Raw genomic sequence first — 17,779 nt, 5'->3', positions numbered from 1 at the left:
TTCTTGTAATCCTATGCCTAGGTGTTCTCTGTTTCAAGTAAAAGTTTTATAATAGTTTCTGAAATTCAAGTTAGAGGAATTTTACATAATTACAGGTAAGGACATGCATTCTTATTTATATGCAATTACATATACATGATGATTCAGTTGTTCTATTTACTATTCTTTGATCATGTAACTTGCTATAATTGTATAAAGCATGTGAATCTTATTGTACACTTGCTATTTGTGGTATTCCTTGATGTACTTCATCTTTCATGATATTGTACAACTATTCATGGTATGATAAAGAGTGATTGTAGTGTAGTTGTGATGGAAGGGGTATTCCTTTGGGATATCTTAGCTTGGGATATCAGAAGGCTGTGGAATGGGACACATGCTTGCTGATGTCTCCAGCACTATCATGATTACTGGATGACATACTTAGGAGAGTCTAGAATTGCATGGTTAGGTATCCCACATGCTATTACCCTTTCAGTAGGGGAATTGAAGCCGGGTGACCCGTGACTATGTTTCATCCAACAGCGGTAACCAGTCCGTGCGGAGACTCAGTGGTCCACTATTGGTCATGTAATGGTAGGGTTGCATATGTTAGGGTTGGGCTCATGGACGTCCAAGGAGTGGACCGGGTGTCGTGAGGAGTCATGAGAGCATCCGCCCCAACAATATGTGGATGACCATAGGGTTAAGGAGTGGAGTCCAATAGCGGTAGCCAGTCCATGAGGGTTCTCACTCCTAGGTTGCGAAGGATACTGAACCGAGTTGGTTGGTGCCATAGGGGAAGTATCTGGACTCCATATAGTATGTTACCATTATGACTTGCATTGGATTAGAAACCCCGACATGCACCAGTACTCATTGCCAATGGTCGTGGTGAGAGAGTGTTGACTTAACCCCCAGCCATGGTTTGAGAGCCAGGTGTGGACTTTCCCTTTTTGTCCAGGATCCCTACAGAGGTAACCAGTCCTTGCCGGATCAGAGTGATGAGACTTACCCAGAGGAGGGCTGGTGTATATCTTAAAGCATGTCAGCTAATAGAGACTTGCATAGTTAGATCTTAGTAGCATTCATATTTCTGCATACCAACCATATCATTTCATCTGTGCATTCATGGATTGTATTGACATATATATGAGAATTCTTGTTCCTTACTGAGTTCGTTGGAACTCATTCATTTCATTGTATATATTATATAAACTGTACAGATAGCTGCACAACGTCGGACGTTGGAGATGATTCATATGAAAGAACCTTCTCGTATGAAGCTGATGTTGACACAGACAGTGATACATGAACTTGCAGAGCATGAGGCCTTCTGAAGATGCTTGTGTACACCTTTAGCACCCATTGATGGCCGACAAAGGCAGATTACCAGGATTTTGATGATCGTATGGAGAAAGATTGGAGGACATCTTTACTTGTTAATTTAGAAAACTAGTTTTTAGATTTAGAAAAGAAAACCATAAAGAAGATTATTTAGTTATTTATTTTGCTTCCGCTGAACTCGATATTACATTTGATTCTTGATTCTTTCCTTTGATTATTTCTTGGATTTTTATTGGAGTATTTGGACTTCTGTAACCTTTTTATTAATTATTGCACTATTCTTGCTCTTGATTATCTGTATTTGTATTTATTATTGTTGATAGACTAAAACCATGGATCCTGTGACGGTTCGCACCCATGGGTTGTCTGGCGGTTAACCGGGCCCGGCGGGCGGGGTGTGACAGTATGATTCTTCATAGTAGTTAGTACCTGTAGAATAGTCTAACAAAACAATGTACAAAAAGGAATGAGTTTCGAAGAAACTCAGTAAGGTAGTTAATCCATAACAACATAAATAATATATGGCAAAGCATAACAAGATGCAATGCAGTATGAAAAAGATAATGTATGTATGCATCTAAACTCTATGTATGCTGGTTTCTATTGGCAGACATGCTTTAAGTCATAGCACCATACTTCTTTGGGTAGGTCACACGTACGGCTACTGTTGGTAGTGGGTCCGGCATCCCTCTCGGATATTCCATGGCTGGGGGTTAAGTCATCTCTCTCTCACATCACCATTTGGTCTAAGTACTGGCGCATGTCAGGGTAAAACCTAGCCCAATGCAAGTCATTTACTCAGTTACATCAACTCAGGTCCAGATACTTCCATTCCTCCCCTCTCGGGATCCTTTCCGGTATCCTTTCCACTAGAGTCAGTGTATCCGACTCTCTCAAATACGGACTCATCAACCCTATTGGTTATCCACATATTGTGAGATCCCACCTAACCCTAACCTTGTTGTTGTACCAAATGTATACATACCATATGCATTGTTCGATTTATTCTCTGCCGTATGAATTGCCTAGTTTCGTTTGGTAGAAGTTTATCCCAAAGCTAATCTATTATCTCCATGATTTCTTCTTGTGCCTTACATTCCCTTTGATAGGAGGATGATCTTAAATCATTCCCATGACTAATCCTTCTATCCTTTCTGTTCTAGAGTGGATCTCCATACACTCTATAACCTTGTAAATTCTCCACATGATGACTTCAAAGAGAAATCAAGTGTGATCTTCATGATTTATTATTCCTTCTAATTGTTTCAAGACTTCAAGCTTTTCATCTCCTATTCTTCAATCAAAGATTTGTAATATCTCTTGTGTTGTATTGATCTACTCTTGCTATGATTATTCTTTGAGATTGAGATTATGAAGAGGATGCTGCATCCTTGCAACATATTGATCCTTGCAACCATCTCTTCTACAATCTCATTTCATTCTTAAAGTTTTATGATCTTCATATTAATCTTCGCCATGATCCTTGTGAAATATTCATGAAGCCATGATCATACTTTTGATTTGATTTCAAAGCATGTCAGATATATTCCTTGTTTCCTTACATAAGACTTATTGTTATTTGTTTTCCGTGGACTTTGAGAGAAGAAAGTCAAGATAATAGGAAAGTACCCCTGTCTTTCGGAATCCAGGAACTCTCCCAATTTCGAGGACGAAATTATTTTAAGGGGGGAGAATGTGAAATCCAGCCCAAACCTAGCCAGAACACCCTATCTATTTTGGGTGAAGAAAGGTTAGTTTAATGTTACACCTTGAAGTTGGACCTTGATTTTAGTGTTTTATCTCCTTCTTCTCTCTTTTCTTCTTCTTACTGTTCTATCTTGATGTTTTGATTGTGGAGAAGGTGTTACACTACTATAACTACCTATTCTCTAATCTCCTTATGTCTTAGAGTGAACCCCAATCACTCTATGCATTCCTTGAAACCACATGGTGAATCTCCTCAATTCTTCACTGATTTTGGTTGAGTTTTGGACAGCATGATCATTCTACTGTAGCTTCTTTTCTAATTAATGTTTAACAGGTTTGATCTTAGCCTTACTACTGTTCCAATGTATTTCATCTCCTTGAATCAATTCCCCTTTCTTTCTAGCCATTTTAGCCTTCTATGTTGACCATTGATGTAAGCATTCTAGTAAGTTTCTATTTTTGATTGCTCTCATTCTAGGATTAGTATTCTTATGATTTTCTATTTAGTTATTCTTGCCTCTGATATGTTCTTGATATTCCATTAGAGTGAAGCCATTTTCTCTCTAATTCTTCCCTTGAATCCATGATGAGTTTGCTATGGGAACCATGTTGTTTCCAATTTAGAAACTCATGTTTCCAATTTATAAAGTACTGATTTTTGGACCATGGATGATTCCCAATTCATGCTAGATAGTCTTAGTATGTTTGTGTGAAGTTTCCTTTTGAATTTCGGATCAATCGAACTTCAAACGAAGAAGTTATGACCAAAACAGTGCAATCTGTACCTTGCTGTCTCCATTGGTCGACTGATTGGTCGACTGGGCCAGTAGACCAATCCAATCGACCAATGAGACCTGTTTTCCAGATTTAGGTCTTTCTTGCTCTATTTAAGTCCAATCTCAGGATTAGTTCGTCTCCTCTGCCTCCTAAGCCTCTAGAACGAGTTAGAACTCCATTCTAATCAATTTCCTTGCATCCTTGGTTGATCCCTCGCAACAACTCAAGTAATCTTCTTCCTCTTGCATCAAAGGTATGTCTACACTCTCTTCTTCTTCTCCATCTCTGTTTTTCTTTCCTTTTTGGGCTGAGACAGTAGAGAAGATGTTGCATTCTCTGTTGCAAACATCTCTTTACTCATCCCTCATGATCTTCCTAAGGATTAATGGCTAATGCAATGTTCTTAATCATGATCATTGCAAGCTTTTGAAGGAATCATGATCTAAATCACGATCTTGTCTTTGTTCATCTTTTGATTCAAATTCTGATCTTCTTAGATCTGTTTTATTGATCATATTAGTAGTCAATTGCTGTGCTTTCTTTACAAGAGCTGTAACCTATCAATCTCTAGTTCTTTCTTCTTGATCATACCATGCTTTTTCCAAGAACCATGACTAATACATTTATGGTAAGTTTTGTTTCCTTATTTAGATTCATGTTCTTCAGTCTTAGATCTATTTTTCTTGAAGATCTATGCATGCTTTTCATGATTTCTTTATCACAATCAATGATCCATCATCCTATCGTTCTTGTCCATGATTGTTGCTATGAATTCTTCAAGAACCATGATTGATCTAATTATGGTAACTTTTGTTTCCTAATTTGTAACTTGAAGACTTGATTTGATTAGTGTTTTGAAGTCCTCTATATACTAGGATACTTTCATAGTAGTTTCCCCCTTGTTTGGTACCCTTTGGAACCACCAAATTTGGTTCTATATTCTAAAAACTCTGATTTTGTAGGCCACTGTCTCTATTGGTCGACTGATTGGTCGACTGAGATAGTAAACCAATCCAATCGACCAATGAGTACAGCAACTCCAGATTTGGTCTGTTTTGGATGTTTTGATATCTTTCCTTCTAGGTTTCTTTCCTAATATGATATATATACTTGTTTAGGACCTTCTTGCCAAGTTTGGGAAGATTCTCCTTGATCCTTGGAGATTCTCTTCAAGTTATATAAGGTAAGGATGGTTACTTCTATAATAGCATAGATTGTGTGATTTTAGTTTCTATATTAGAATCTTTTGGATTTGTTACTATAATTACATTCTTTTATGAATATATTACTGCTGCACTTACTTTAATTACAGTAGCTTTATTTACTTGCTTTCTTTAGTTTATGAATGTCTTTATTTGTTAACTGTATATGACATGGATCTTATTATGGTATATTTTCTATATACTGTAAATGTGTATGATATGATTGATTTGTGATTGTGATTGATTAAGTATGGTTCAAGAAGGAGAGGTGTCATTTTGACACTTCTGTCCTTGGACAACTACGGGAATATTATGGGATGTTTTCGGAGATGCCCTCTGGACACCTTCCTAAACTATTGGATGACATATTTAGGACTGTCTAGTAGTGTTTGGCTAGGATGTCCTGTTATGTCAGACCCTAATCGGAGGGGTATTGAGACCGAACGACCCGTGGCAGCAATGGGGATTCATGGGCACTCAAGACCGGTAACCAACCCGTGAGAGGACAGGAATCACATTGTGGGGGCCATTTATTGGTAGGGTTGCATATGAATAGACTTGGGCTCACGGGCGCTCAAGACCGGTAACCAACCCGTGAGGGGACGTGAGAGCTTCCCGTTTACCATATGTGGATAACCAATAGGGTTGATGAGTCCGTAGTCAGGGACTATGAGGACTCTAGTGGGAAGGATACCGGAAAGGATCGCCAGGGGCGAGGAATGGACGTATCTGGATCTGACTTGATATAACTAAGTAGAAGACTTGCATTTGGCTAGGCTTTACCCTGACATGCGCCAATACTTAGACCAATGGTGATGTGAGAGAGCGGTGACTTAACCCCTAGCCATGGAATGTCCCGAGGGATGCCGGACCCACTACCAAAAGGCGTTGTGTGATGAGACCTTCCTAAAGAAGTATGGTGCTATGACTTAAAGCATGTCTGCCAATAGAGACCAGCATACATAGAGTTAGATTCATACATTCATTGTTTGTCTCATACCATATTGCATTTATGTTTGTTTTGAAATCCCGCCATTTATGTTATTATGGATTTAACGCCTTCTTGGGTTTCTTTGAAACTCACTCCTTTTGTACCATATCTTTTGTTAGACTTCTCTACAGGTTTGAAATATGATGACGGTCCATATAAGGAAGGGCAAGGTGAAGAAGATGAAGACTGAAGATGAAGAACAACAGACTGAAGATGTGGATTAGATTTCTCTTGTTTCTTCTAGACTTATCTTTTACTTTACTTGTATTAGCTTAGAGCTTTACTTAGATTTCGATCTACCTTCCGCATATGTTGTGGAGTATATTTCCGCTATACTCTACAGTTGTCTTTTGATTTGGTATCATGTTTTCGCACTCTGATATTCTTAGTGATTCTTTTGAGATATTTTCTTGAATTTTATTATTAACTTATTAGAATACAATGATTTGTTCTTGCTTTTGATTTGTTATTGTGCTAAATGGATATGATCGTTCCTAAACTTGATCTTTTGGGCTGTGGATCACACTCTCGGGTATGCCAGTTAGGGTACCGGCTGGGAGGATGTGACACATATGGTAAACGGGAAGCTCTCATGTCCTCTCACGGATATAACTCACCGGTCTCGAGCGCCCATGAGCCCAAGTCTAACCATATGCAACCCTCCAATACATGGCCCCCACAATGTGATTCCCGTCCTCTCACGGGTTGGTTACCGGTCTTGAGAGCCCGTGAATCCCTATTGCTGCCACGGGTCGTTCGGTTTCAATAGCCTTCCGATTTGGGTCTGATATAACGGGGACATCCAAGCCAAACACTGCTAGACAACCCTAGGTATGACAATCAAAAATTCGGGAAAGCGTCGATGGACAACCCCGGAAACATCCCATACTATTTCCGATAATGTCCAAGGACAGAAGTGTCAAAAGGACACCTCTTAATCCCAAATTAGACCTAATCAGACACAATCTCAGATCAGACATGACATACACAATCAACAGTTCATCATATACAAGAAAGTATACAGTCATGATCTAATTGTTAAGCAACATAGTAATAAGCAATTCACATAAGCTTAAATGATAAAAAGAAAACATAAACAAGTGCCATTGTTCTCACAGTAGTAAATCAGAAGTATAAAGTATAACAACAGTAGGTAAACTCATAGTTTTATAAGGTAGAAACCAAAGAGTATGCGATCTATGTAATTACAAAATAATAGTCCTTACCTTCTAACTCGTAAAGGAACTTAGGGAATAAAGTAAGACCTTGACTAAACCTGAGAAGAAAGTCTTAAACAAGTGTATACAACATGTTAGGAAAGATACATAGAAGGAAAGATCTCAAATTAATCAAAACAGACCAAGAATGAGGTTGTTGTACTCATTGGTTGATTGATTGGTCTACTACCCCAGTCGACCAATGAGTCGACCAATAGAGACAGTGGCCTTCAAGAATCAGAATTTTTAGAATAAGAAACCGAATTTGGTGGTTCAAAAGGGTACAAAATAAGGGGGAAACTATAATGGTAGCATACTAGTATATAGAGGACATCAAACCACCACCCAAACCAAGTTTCCAAGTTACAACTTAGGAACCAAAAGGTTAACCTAATTAGGTTAAATCATTGATCATGAAGAAAACACAGTATGATCAAGGATAAAGAATTAGAGGATGATACGATAAAATTCTTGTAAGGAAAACACATTGATTGGCTATTAACATGGTCAATAACATATACCCAAGGATTAGGGTTTCACCCTTTTTGGCTCCCATGAAAAGGTTGAGATCACAGGAGGAAAGGGCAGTAAATTGTTAGCCAATAACAACAAAAAAAACTATAAAATATTAAATTTAGATCAACCTAAATATTACCCATGAGGTTTCCCTCAAATGGGAGGTTACCAAAAGGTTTCCAAAAAGATCATACAAGGGTTAGGGTTTCAAGAGTTAGGGTTTCAAGAGTTTAACTGGCTAGGGTTAAGATCATGACGATGATCATAGATCTCAAAGAATTGAATGAGATCATGGAATAGATGGTTGCAAGGATGCAACATCATCTTCCTGATCTCAACCAAGAACAGATCAAAGAAAAGAAAATCAGAGATAGAAAAGAAAAGAGATCATAAACGTATCTTTGATGCAGGAGGATGAAGATTACTTCAGTTCTTGCGAGATATCAACCAAGGATGCAAGGGAATTGATTAGAATGGAGTTCTAACTCGTTCCAAATGCTTAGGAGGCAGATGAGGCGGAGTATTCCTGAGATTAGACTTAAATAGAGTAGCCACGACCTAATTTACAAAAACAGAATCAATTGGTTGATTGATTGGTCAACTGATCTAGTCGACCAATGAGTCGACCAATCAGGACAGCAACTTCAAACAGGGAATTGAAGGCTCAGATCAAGTCCAAACATCAAGGGGTTTTGCACACACCTAGAGTGACATACCTAGTAGGTAGAAATGCCTTCGAACCAATACAGAGAGCACTCCAAGTCCATCAACTAATCCGATCTTCATCAGGGTGCAGTTTCCATAAATGGAACACTGACATCAACACTCAAGGATTTCAATCCAGCCACCAAGTCTTCTACTGAAATGGCCCAAAGCTGACTTCTTGCCTTACTTCGGGTTGTTGGACCTACAAACAACAGGGTTTCCGGGTCAGGGTTAGGGCTGGGTTTCACATGCTCCATGGGATGATAGTTTGAAAAATTGGTCACTATCTTCTCTGACTCTGTGGGATTCCAAACCTACCAACCACGATGGAAATCATAGCATAAGAATTTAAGAACACTACTGTCACATGCCCCCATCTGGTACCCTACCTGAATACCTAGAGGTGTGATCCGCCACCCCGAAGATCAAGTCTTAGACAAATCAAACAACCATTCCACACAATAGTACAATCATGAGTAAGAATAAATTAATGTATTAATATAATTCAAGAGTAAATTAAAAAGTAAGGATTTCAAAACAACTGTCAGAGTGCAGAAGTGATGTCAAATAATCAGAGTAATAGTGTGCGGAATTAAAGTAAACCTAAGGTATAGAACTTAAAGGATAGCGAAAGACCCAAGTTGTTCTACGTATTATAAAAAGTAAGTATCTTTAAGTAGAGAGTAGTTCCTAAACTCAAAAATCTCCGTAGGGATCACTCATTGGGGTCTCGTATTCCTGGGTCTTGATGTCATCTATACCTACAGCAAAGTCTAAAGCAACCATTGTCCTCGAAGGATGAGCTCAAAGAACTTAGCGAGTGGTTCACATACAAATAACAATTACAATCCAATTCAAAAACATAGCATGATGCAACATGATATGAGACAATATGCAAGAATGCAACTAACTCTAATGGATGCTAGTCTCTAATGGTGGACACACATTAAGATGGAACACCAACCTCCTTTGGGATGATATCATCATTTTGATCTCTCACAGGTTGGTTACCGGTCTTGAGATCTCGGGTAAGGGGTCAAGGCATCCCTCTCGGACTATCACCATGGCTAGGGTTTAGGTCATAGCTCTCTCACCACAGCATTGGTATGAGTATTGGCACGTGTCAGGGTTATACCTAGCCCAATGCAAGTCATCTACTGAGTCACATCAACCTAGGGAACTTCCCCTCATGCCTCTCACAATTGGTTCGATATCCTTTCCCACTACAGTCATCGTATCCTATGACACCAACTAGCTTGGACTACGGACTCTTAGCCCTATTGGCCATCTACATATAATAAATGGGAAGCTCTCATGTCCTCTCACGGGTTGTGTACCAGTCTTGAGTGCCCATGAGCTCAAATTTATTATGATACAACTTTACCAATGAATGGCACCCACAATGTGATTGTGACCTGTCATGAGTTGGCTACCAGTCCTGAGCACCTACAAGCCCCATTGCTACCACGGTTCACCCAGCCTCAATACCACGTCTATATAGTGTGATATGACAGAGTTTCTAACCAAACACTTCTAGACTTCCTAGTTATCACATCTAGTGATCATGAAAAGCGTTAAGGGGCATCATAGGATTGTGTCCCATACCACCTCCACTGATGTCCCAAGATAGAAATGCCAAAATGACGTTCCCCAATTCACAATCACAACCTAACATTTACATTACATTATGATTCTAAACACATCATCATATCATAGTTCATTCCCAATCGAAGCAGTCACGTATCTAACAAATATGCATAACATCATTAAATAATTATATTATGAAATTATAGAGTCATAGTAATCATGTTTTAAGTCATAAAAACATAAATATAGCATATGCATTCAAGTCCTATTACAAACGAGAATGTAACTAGGGTTATGTGTAAGTGAATGTTCTCACCTTGTTATCGATTTTGAAACCTTTGAAGAGTAGATCAAAATATGAGTTCAAAATTGTCAAAGATTCCTAATAACATAATGATTCAAAGTTAGAAACAAACCCTAATGGTGTAGAGTTAAAAAAAGGACAAACGCAACCAACAACCACTTGTTGGTTGCGTGGGCCGGGTTGCCAAGGCAAGCGACCAAGGCTACTGTGTACAGACAAGAAATGCCTAGATCAATAGCGAACTCATTGTTTGGGTTCCAAACAACTCCAAAATTAACTAGAAAATTCTAAAATCATAGTAGGCAATTATCTAGCATGGTTTAAGGATCAATAATGGCAAAAGGAATGAAAACCTAATGAATCCTATATTAGGTTTCTTCCAAAATCAAATCGCAAGATTCACAGATAGACTAGAGTGAATGTGAAATCATCATGAATCATGGTCTAACATAGTTAGGAGATTAGACTAATAAAAAAGAATAAAAATCCAATAGATCATATACTAGGTCTTCGCCGAAATCTTACTGTGAAGTTCATGGAAGAGCTAGAGTGAATGGCGATTCACTCTATAACATAGAGAATAGTAGAACAGTTACTAACAGCAAGTATAGACCTTCTTCAAGATCTATACAGTAGGTAGAAACAATTGAAAGAGAAAAACTAGAAAGAAAATAACGAATGCTAACCTTTTATAAAGCGAAAGGATGAACGTAAACCTTGATGGATTCTCCCACACCTTCCTTTACCTTAGAGAGGGTTCTTTAGAGAGTCTCTGATGTTTTCTGACGGCTTTAAAACATAATGACACGTTTTAGAACAAAAAATAATTAAATAGGGCTTCAAAGACCTAATTTTCCCCAAAATACCTTTTTTGCCCCAAAACAAGGTTGGTCACCTGGGGCAACCAAGGCAAAACCGCAAAGCTAGCACTTTTGATAAAAAAGGGTTTTTTGGTGCTTCAAAGGCCCTAGCTTCTTCTTGGCTTCTTTTCTAAGTTATAGAAGGGTCTTACCTGGTTTTCTAAGACCTTTTACTTGTGTTATTACTATGCTCTTGATCCATCTACCAAATCTATCAACGTTCAAATTAGTTCTTCTTCCATAATTTGACAAAGTTCCCAATTTAGCATCATTTCCATCAACTTCCATTAGTTCCAAAGTCAAATCCAATGGTTTTAACTTAGATGGCCCACAATTGCCTTTTTCCCATACTCCGGGTTTTCGGACCTACAATATGGATTTTCGGATTAGGATTTTGAGGGATTTCATAGCTACGACCAACGATAATCCCTCCTAAAGTGCACAAGGAAGACCTTTCTTGATAGCAAGCAGCTCCATCAACAAAATATCTCTTCATGTCTTGTACCCACGATGGCAAATGAACTTTCCCATTAGAGTCTTGGCCAAGAGCTCAAAAGCCCCCTAACTTGCGATGAACAGACATCACACCAATACCCATGAGCTAGGAGCATTCTTGGATATTAAGATTCTCACAGATTCGGAATGCAATCAACTTTGACCTTCCATCTATGAAAAATATTGTACATCCAGAAAAGATAGCTTATTCATCCCTTTTCCAAGTAGGTCTGGCTTGATAGAGTTTGTTCCAATTTCTTTTCTAGCGTGTGATTTTGATTTGTGATAATTGTGGAATCCATGGAGTTAGATTCTTACCCCCTTTTCATGCATGGACAACCCAAAGAAGATAGTTTATTCAGTTCCTTCTAAAAGTAAATTTGACAAATGAAGTTTCTTCTATTTCTTTTCTAGTGTTGCTTTGGGGTTTGTAATTTCTATGGAATCGATGGAGGTAGATTCTTTCTTGAAATACATTCAATCTGAAATCTAAGTAAGGAAAAATACCACTTTTGAATGAAATAAAAACTAAAGACTAAGGATACATGTACCCAGAAAAAGAAGGGGAAAAAAGAAGAAGAAAAGGATACGGGTATAGAAGTAAATTTCATAAAGTTAACAGGAGAAAAAAATACCAACTATATAATGGAAGAAAATGAAGCTGGTGTTTGGTAGGAAAGTTTTATCGAGAGGATGAGATTTGATAGAAAAATTGGAATGGAAATCGTAGAGAGAGGGTTAGAATTTGTATATCCTGTTATTAGTAATCAAAATGTCAAAAATATCTAATAAAAATAAAGTAAATAAGTAGTAAACAATAAAAAAAAAACTAAAGGTACTTCAAAGACAAAGAGGGATAGGAAAAGATTTGCCACAAAATAATAGTACACACATTATTAAAAAAAAAAAAATTAGATAAATGTTACTTACCTCTCTTCTTAGTAGACCAAATGACATTTTGACCTCTTCTTAGTTGGATAATATCAATTATCTCCCCTATTTGCTTATAAAGGTATCAAATACCTTCCTTCCATTAACTTTTTCAGATCGCTTCTAATACAATCTAACTAGAAAAGGTAATAGAAAGAAGCATTTGATTTCTATCTTAGGTAAGAAGGAGGTAGGTGATATTTATACAATTAATTTTTGAATACTAGTAACTAACTCTTAAAAGTCAGTTACTAAAAATAACAAAGATTGTCTAATTATTCTTTGCAATTGAATTATGGGAAAAAACAGTTATTTTAGAAAGGTTATATATATATATATATATATATATATATATATATATATATATATATATATATAAGGCTTCATTTTGAGGGTAATTTAGTTAGTTCATAATAAAATATTAGTTGGGTAGAAAAAATTAACACAAAATTTAAGAATTATTATTTCTTCTAAAAAATAAAATTCATTTGAATAAAACTTGTTTAAAAATATCTTATTAGACAAATCTTTTTCAAAATCAATTTATCTAGGAAATTTTCCTTCATAGGTAACACTAGGTTCTATGGTTAATTGTACTATACCATAAAATGTTCATTACACAATTGGATCGAAACTAATTTGATGGAATATGTTAGAACATAAGTTGTGTATAACTCGAATACCTCAACCATAAATTAGGTATGACCTTAACACTTTTATGCATCATGAATCTTATATGGCTTCCTTTTTTATCATTCTTTTATCAACCGTTGTCCATCTTTAACCCACCTTTTCTAGAGAAATATAAATAAGTTTCTGTTTCATAAAAATTTAATCAATAATCTACATGCTTCGTGTCTAACATTTGCTTTCAAGCAAGCTTCTCAGTTTGGATATCTGAACAACACTGTTGTCTTGCCAACAACTTATATATCACCTACTCCCACAATTCGAACAACAATACCACTGAAGCCAACATTAATACAAATAATATATTTGTGAATCTAGTACAACGAATTGTTTCGGTACAATTCCCTTAAAACGAGGCCGACAACTATGTCCACCAGGTCTGATTGATTCCTGCAGTTATTTAAAGGATAAAACATTAATTAATGATGTTAAAGTAAACTAAAAAAATCTTGTGAAAAAGAACAGTTAGTAGTGTGTTGTGACGAGTACCAATGCCTAAACATAAGGGAGTACTTATAACCCCCCAGAAGGAAATGGATTTTGCTTACAAAGATATAAAATCCACAAAGTGGAAAGACGTAAGGCTGTCCTGCCTCAGAGGACAAGGGCCTCCAGGCAAGGGAGTGAGCAATATTATTCTCCTCCCATGAACAAAAAGGAAAGAACAGTTAATAAAGTTTGATGCCAGTTTTTTAGAACAGATGCCAAAGAGATGGGACCTTGAGTTGGAAGAGCGAAATCCATGTTGCAGCTGAATTAGATTAGAAGCGTTCCTTCGATCAGAACTCCTCTTTTGCGCAGCCCATCTCACTCGCTATTGCCTCAGCATACACCCTGACTCTTGAGGATGAGGGTTATGCAGGAACCTTATGGTTAACCAGCATGTGATATCCCGATTTTGTACTAAAAGCTCCATTTCTCGTAAACCCCCCCCAAAAAAAAAAAAAAAAAAAAAAAAAAAAAAAAAAAAAAACCTTTGTCTATCATGTGAAGGGACGATAACTAATTGAATCTTCAAAATTGCCCTAACATCACTAGGACAAAGCCTCTGGTCGAGCACCTCCTTCATCCATGTCCTCTTGGTTGATCAATTCTGCAATCGTATTTATAGGACATCCCATCAGTTTCTCCCCCTCGACGATGAAGCTATTTAGAGGAAATCTAGTTATCCATCCATTATTAATGAACTCTTCTGTTTCCACCATCTATAATAGTCGCTTTTAAAATGTCAAGGCACTCTAGCATAGGCCCATGAAGGTCCATTCCCAGGCCGACCTTCAAGTACGCTTGAGTCAGGAAAATAGATGCACTTCTAGAAAATTCTGCCCAAAGAGAGTTGTGTTAAACCATAAAAGCCAAGTGTCTTTACACAAGAAGGCCAGATTGTGAAGAATGGGATATCGCAGACCAATACCCCCTTATTCCTTGGATTCGCACATCTCAGTCCAACATACTTAATGAAACTTCTTTTTCTCCCTTTTTTGGCCCCAAATGAAGTTGCTCATAGCTTTCCTTACTTTCTATGATGGAAGACTAGGAAGGAGAAGTGGAGAGCAGCATATGTAGCTAATAAGCATGTACATACTTGACTCAGGTGACCTGCCATTCAGATGGAGGTGTAATTGTCCCACATGTCTTGCTAGAAAGCTTGTTGAAGACATCCTTCTTAGACATGCCAATCTCTTATGGTATTCCAAGATATTTGGAAGCCAAATCTTGAATCGCTTAAAAGTATTAGGACTAAAGGTGTGCAATGACTTATTCAAGTTAATGGCCTGACCGCTTGCTATGCAATAGTTTCCAAACAGCCCTTACAGCTTCACAACTTGAGTGAGCATGACTTGGGAGAAAGAGCACAATCATCCCCAACGAGGAGGGAGCGACCGGCGGGGCTTGACCGTTAACTTGAATGCCTTTTATATTATGTTTTCTTTCTTCCATGTGATGATACCACTCAACACTTGTGAACATTAAATAAAAAGTAAAAGGAATCGGGGGTCCCCTTGGGATATACCCCTAGTTGGGGTGAGTGGCTCTCTTGGCCCTCCATTCAAAAATAAGGTGTATGAAAATGAGAGAAAGATTTCATAACTAATTTAGCTTAGTTACATGATAAGCCTATTTTAAGTAATGTAGCCTTAAGAAATGTCCACCCCACCCTATTATATGCTTTTCTAGTTTGTGTCTAGCTTAAGAGCAAAAACATTTTGCTTCCTTTATCTCTCTCCCCCCCCCCCCCCGGCCCCTTTTCCCGGCTTAATATAATGATTCATGTGTCAAGATCATTTGAAATCAAAAGCTGATTGGATTGGATTGATAATACTTGAGAGGATCTCCTTCAATTGTCCCACCATGATATTTAATATGAGTTTTTTTTTACTACACCTTCAAGGTTAATAGGCCTGAATTGTTCAGGTTTTTATGGTGTTGGACTCTTTGGAATGAAGCAAACATAAGTCTTGTTTAATTCTGGGTCCAACTCTCCCTCAAGAAAAAACTTGATGATGACCTCCACAACTTGGGTTTTTGTGAGTACACCTCTTCTATGCTTGTTGTGCAATGGTCATCTTCTTATTTCAACTTAAAATCATGTTATTATTCTTGCCTTTATTTTCACTTGTAATGGATGAATAACTAAAGACATTCAAGATGAGGTCCCTTGGTGTATGCTTTTTGTTGATAATATTGTGTTAATAGACGAGACTCAAGTGGGGATTAATACCAAGTTAGAATCATGGATAGCATAATGTAGTACTGTATTTGATTGATTAAAACGGTAGCCAAATAGGACCTTTCAAAGGGAATCAAGTTCAGATTTGATAGATTTAAAATGAAACAGAATTCATATATAAAAGAGGGCTGAAACTAGAGTGGTATTATAAGGATAGTAGCATAACAGTATGGGCTGAATAAATCTTGAAAACAGGGGCAAAACCATGATGAAGAAATTGAAAGGACAATATGAGGGAATTGAGAATAACAATGTAACACCCAAGCTTCACACCGCAAGGTGGATCGATTGGATCGAACATCAACCTACCTTGATCAAACAAGGACTCTGCATAGAGAAGGAATGCTAACAAACAAATTTGATTTCAATTGATGAGTTTTGAGTTGTGTGTCCTCACCTCCTACATAAGTTTCTTTATATAGCATTCTAAAGAGATATAAACATTAATAGTAACATCCAACCACTAGCTAACACCACCTACCTATTAATAACTCAACTACTACCTACCACTTGACAAAGAAAAACTCTTTTGACAATGAGTTCTTTTATTTTCAAAGCACAACCACTTTTATTGAATTTTTAAGAACTAGACTTGGGCTTAGGTCTAGAGAATGGAGATCAAAATATGTGGGCTAACTTTAACCCACTAAAACAATCCTAGCCCATCAATGGGCTTCTTCTTTCTTAAATATGTCTTCAATTCTACATCAACTCTCTCTGGCTTAAAAACATTCATCTCCGACGAATGAATGAATGACATGAAATATTCATACAAATCGGGGTCAAGTTTCTTAAAATTGTCAGCATGAATCCAAGTGCTATCATGTCGTGGACAATTCTTCCATTTGATGAGGAAAGCATGGTATCCAGTGCCACGACGAGTGGTTTTATAAGAGTCATCCATAACCTCCTCAATGATCTTAGTGATTGGTGGCTTGAGTTGGGGTAGCCTCAACATTTGTTCAATGTCTCCATCATCAGATTGGTGTCCTACATAAAGATGTAAGTCAGCCACGTTGAAGACATTGCTTATGTTCATTTCTTTTGGTAGCTTGAGTACATAAGCATTTAGTCCAATGCGTTTCAGCACCTTGTATGGATCCATCTTCTTTGGATGGAGTTTGTTGTTACCCCATGTTGGAACCTTTCTGGTTTGACACGAACCATCACCATGTCTCCCGATTGAAACTCCACATATCGTAAATGACGAGCTGTTGTAGCCTTGCAGACATCATTGCTGAGACCTATTCTTATATGAACATCAACATGTACCTCTGTGATATGGCGCAAAAACTCGTCAGCCTCAATACTCATGCATGCTTGTGGTGGTAGTGGGATGAGGTCTATAGGCTGTCGGGGTTGAACTCCAAGTAGAAACTCAAATGGAGTACGACCTGTCGTATGATTAATTGAGCTGTTGTAACAAACTCAGCTATGTCGATTATGGACGACCATGTCTTCTCATTATCACGTACAAGCACCTTAGTAAGTTTCCGCTTTGATTCACCACCTCTGGTCGGCAATCAGTTTGTGTATGGAATGTAGTTGAAAACTGTAACTTTGTGTTAGTTTTCAGCCACAATGTCTTCCAAAAGTAGCTTATGAACTTGACGTCATGATCTGAGACAATGCTACTCAGTAGCCCATGTAGTTGTACAGCCTCTTTAAAGAATATCTTTGCAATGTGAGATGCATCAAAGGTCTTGCGACATGGTATAAAGTGAGCCATCTTTGAGAATTG

At 37.6% G+C, this 17,779-nt stretch overlaps 1 pseudogene; it reads right to left on the bottom strand.

Moving 5' to 3' along the window:
* The window catches only part of LOC149000448 (type I inositol polyphosphate 5-phosphatase 2-like), a 32,210-nt pseudogene extending 14,858 nt beyond the window's left edge, over positions 1-17,352 (bottom strand).
* Between the last annotated feature and the right edge of the window lie 427 nt (positions 17,353-17,779).

This window comes from Hakea prostrata, chromosome 11 (assembly GCF_041222555.1).
Source record: "Hakea prostrata isolate BN-2017 chromosome 11, UWA_Hpros_2, whole genome shotgun sequence".
Lineage (NCBI taxonomy): Eukaryota > Viridiplantae > Streptophyta > Magnoliopsida > Proteales > Proteaceae > Hakea > Hakea prostrata.
This window is presented reverse-complemented; position numbering and strand designations above follow the sequence as displayed.